Below are 4,580 nucleotides of genomic sequence, written 5' to 3'. Positions count from 1 at the left end.
ACTCTGAGTCACAAGGAGAGCTTGCTTAGGCAATAACACCTTTCTCTTTTGGGTAGGATGTGAACTCCTGAAACAAAGGCAGGAAAAAGTATAGTTTGAATTACTTATTAAAAAGTTTAATGGCTTTTTGAGTACAGTAAGACATTTATAAGATCTTTTAAGCAGAAATTTTAAACAGGAATTCCAAGTCAGCCTTGAGAAGTACGTAATTGGATCATAGAAATGAATGGAAAATAACTTAGTAACATGATTTAACTTCTTAGGTTTGCTCCATATCCGATTTATTTTTAGGACATATGTAGATATTAGAAAGGTTTGCAACATTTAGTAGATTTTTGAAAATGTAAAACAGTAAATTATATATTGCAAAGTGAAGAGTGGAGGAAAGTAACAAAATTACTATCGAAAGTAGTAATCAAGATATTACAATACTTTAAACTAAACACATTTGTCTTCAGAGACGATTGTGGAGAGCAAAAGCACATAGCATGGTCCATTTTGTAAGAAAGAATTAAATTCTTAGACAGTATTATTTTTAGAAACTGACCTGAAATATACAAAAGAATGGATGACTCCCTCGCACATCAAAGTCTTGTTGTGTGCCCCTTTCCAAATTTATACTCTCATTTAATTATCATTGTTACATGTATATACATATATAAGTATGTATAGGCACATATATACAAACTTCTAACACATGTATACATGTGCTCAAGACGGAACACTTGGGATTGGACATCCTGTGCTGCACCTCATCTCTGAGAAAACTGATTCTCCTTCTCTTGGCAGTCATTGGCTAGTATAACTCTTTTCTGAAAACCTATCGGTTTATTCAACTAAAAGCAAGACAGGAAATATAGCTGCAACGGCAACTGTCTCTCTCGCCACATGTTTTCCCAAGGTCTAAGTGTAATTACTATGTTTTCAGAAGTGCTCTGGTATGAAAGTGTTAGATGTGACAGGCAAAAATATCTCTACAGAGAGAGGCAATGTTTTAGTTCGAAAATAGGGTGTGCATTTCCATTTCCTACAGCAAATGTTAGAGCTTGGCTTTATACCCAACCAGCATGACTACCCACAACCTCCTTGTAATAAATATTAAATGAATGTCATTTGATCCATCTATTTCCCCCTGAGAATTTCTGATGCATTTAGCACATGCTGTTAGGGGCACTTTCTGAAGTCTGGGACATAACTGTTTTCTTTATTTTCACTTGTAAAGAAACATATTAAATAAGATAAAATTTTAGCTATCAGTATTAAACCCTAATAGAATCTTGTGTGCTTGAGGGATTGCTATAATTTTAATATGAGTTTATAAAAACCCATTACTATCTGTTTCTTCTGTGTATAAAATTCCAAAAGTAAGAGCGCTTGACTTTCGGCAATAAGTAAATCTTTTAGAATTGTTGCCAGGCAGGAAGGCATCTGAAAGAACTTGTGGATGTTTCATGAAGACATGTGGCTAAACTGGGTAGAAATTGTTGACCCAAAAGAATGGTTAACCAGAAGTGGTGACACCTGCTTATTTTCCCAGTGCTCAGAAGGTGGAGACAAAACAATGAGGACTTCCTGTTCAATCTTGGCTCTAGATGAAGTTCAAGACCTGCCACATTACCTAAGACTCTCTCTTAAAGAATACAAAAACAGACAAATGAATAAACATGATTACTTTCATCCATTTTCTTATGCAGTTACTTCTGTCTTCCTTCGTAGACTCGTACTGCTTCAGAAGTAAACAAACACATTGGAAATAAATTTCTCATGGTTTGGGGCTAAGCTCTACCCTAGCTGGGTACTTTAAATATTTTAATTTTTCCTGAAAATTCATGTATGGTAAGTCACATTCCCACCCTGAAATTTATCGTCTCTGAGAAGCAGTAATTCCTGCTTCTGCCACTGACTTACAGCTTAACAATTTTTTTTTAAATATCATGAAATTTAACACTGCTGGTTCTGGCAAAAAGTTAATCCCCTCAGTTATGTTCTCTTCCACCCACGGTGTTGAAGACCTTCACTGCTTAAAGAATTGGGATGGCTGAATTTCCTCATGTGTAAGTACTGCAGACTGCCTAGCAAAGAAACTTACAAGTAGAAAATATCAACGATGTGATAAATCAGAGTAGGAAATGAAGATGTACTTGTTGACTCTCTTGAGGGCCATGCTATGTTATGCAACAATACAAAAGTATATAACAAGGTATCTTTGGGAAATCCTCTTATTATGTTGTACTTAATCCAGAGAGCTGTTTTCTAATAAGGAATGCACAGCTCCATTAGAGTTATTGAGGATTTCTAGATCTCATGTGCCTAGGAAATCTCCAGCTGATTTTAGAATATGAAGGAAAATAACAAGATGAATGAGAAAAGAGTTTATTCTGGCTTGCATATTCCTGGGTAACATACTTAATTTCAAATATTTCTTATTATTTTTCATGGTTATCTATTCATATTTCAAAGCTATTTCTTTTCAACTGTTAATTCATTTGCCAGGATTCTTTTTTGCTACATAAAAGATTACAAGATAGAATTCTTGGTATCCGTGCTTTGCTTCATGCCATTGTCGTGACGATTGGAATACAGTTGAGAGACGCTGACTGGAACCAGATTTTATTCTCTTGTAATAAATTTACCTTAACTCCCTGAGGAAATTCATGTTTAGTATTCTTATTCACTTTCAATTGGGTGTGATGTGCATTTTAACTGGCTTATGGAAAAGAATTTCGAGATTGGATCTTAGAAAGGTCCAGGGAAGCATCAAGTATTGAAAACCTTTTTATAAAACTAAGGTTATAATATTTCATTTCTGTTGTATTTCAATAACTGTTGGAAAACAAAGGTCTAAAGTAACTGTTCTCCAATATGAATGAGCATCATATCTATATTCTGTGTTTATTGAAGTATCAATTTTTTGTCCAGTTCTTCCCACTTTCTGACTTGGTAGGACTTGAATGTCATGCATGTTTTTGCTTTTGTGACAGAGTCCCACAGGATTCTGATGTGCCTGTGGGCATCTCACTTGAGGAATCACTGTGCTAAAGAATAGCTTTATCCTGTGAGCTCACATACAATCAGAAAACATGAAATGAGTAAACGTGGCTATCCAATAAGATAAATTTACTTTCTAATCTCCTTGTACATGTCAATGCCAATTCTTTTAAAGCTTTACTGAAAACTGATTTGGACCATAGTAAAAAGCCGTATAGCCTGGTTTCTTATATCTATGACATGCTTAGCAAGATAGATGTCTGGCAAGATATCAACATTAGATCATTGGACCATACGCTGTATTTCCTCCAGCATGCAATAGCTAGCAGTCCAGCTAACTCAATAAAAACAGTATTAACGCTGTTACATTACCAGACAATCACATTCCCATTAGCATCAGCCTCTGAAAGGTATTCCCATGTTGGAAGTTAGCCAGACTCCTTCAGACAATCTCAACTTACTGCACAATGTAATTTGGAGAGGGCCATATGGCAATAAATATGGTTATGAAATACTGTGCAAGTCTTTGCTCATTCTCCTTTTATTGCAGAGAGAAGTGAGCATCTAGAGATTGACTTAAGGAAAAATGTATATGTATATGTATGGAGTATATTAGCATAATCTTTGGCCCTATTGCACAGAAAAATAAACAAGCTTTCTGAAATAGAATAAACAAATATTTCATCACTCCAGACACTTTTAATACACAAGGCTATGCCTGTGCTCAGGAAGACATAATAAGCAGACGAAAGGAAGAAAGGAGATTTCTTATATGGTACAACTGCTCACATTTTCTCCCATGAAAGCAACTGCTTACACCATTTTCTTGTACTTTGTGAAATAAGAGAACTAATGCAGACTACATTAAAGAATTATTTAAGGCTTGGTAGAATCTGCAGTGAGGTCTCTTCCTATATTTTTCCTTTGTTGGGTACCTCAGCTGCAAGGCAATAGTAGACTTCTTATAATAAGAACTGGCTTTTTCTGTTGTACCTTTTAGCATCAGCCCTCCAGTACAGCCACCTGCTCAGACAATCAACATGACTTTCTATGACTTCAGAGTAAATGAAGCTCACTCCACTAACCCAATGATGGAGGAAGGTCATTGGCTAATAAAGAAACTGCCTTGGCCCATTTGATTGGCCAGCCTTTAGGTGGGTGGAGTAAACAGAACGGAATGCTGGGAGAAAGAAGCCGAGTCAGGGAGTCGCCATGATTCTCCCACTCCAGACAGACGCAGGTTAAGATCTTCCCTGGTAAGCCAACTCGTTGGTACTACACAGAATATTAGAAATGGGTTAGATCAATATGTAAGAGCTAGCCAATAAGAGGCCGGAACTAATGGGCCAGGCAGTGATTAAAAGAATACAGTTTCCGTGTAATTATTTCGGGGCATAAGCTAGCCATGCGGGCGGCCGGGTGCCGGGGACGCAGCCCCGCCGCTCATGTTACAACAGAGTGGCGCCCAACGTGGGCACCCAACGTGCTAATGAACTCCACGTAAAACCTGAGAGGGCTTAAAAAGGAGAGAGAGAGAATTCAAGACAGTTTTTTGCTGTTTCTGGATTGCGTGCCGCAAAGAAATTGTCCTG

The sequence above is a fragment of the Chionomys nivalis genome, chromosome 12 (genome assembly GCF_950005125.1).
Source record: "Chionomys nivalis chromosome 12, mChiNiv1.1, whole genome shotgun sequence".
Classification (NCBI taxonomy): domain Eukaryota; kingdom Metazoa; phylum Chordata; class Mammalia; order Rodentia; family Cricetidae; genus Chionomys; species Chionomys nivalis.
This window is presented reverse-complemented; position numbering follows the sequence as displayed.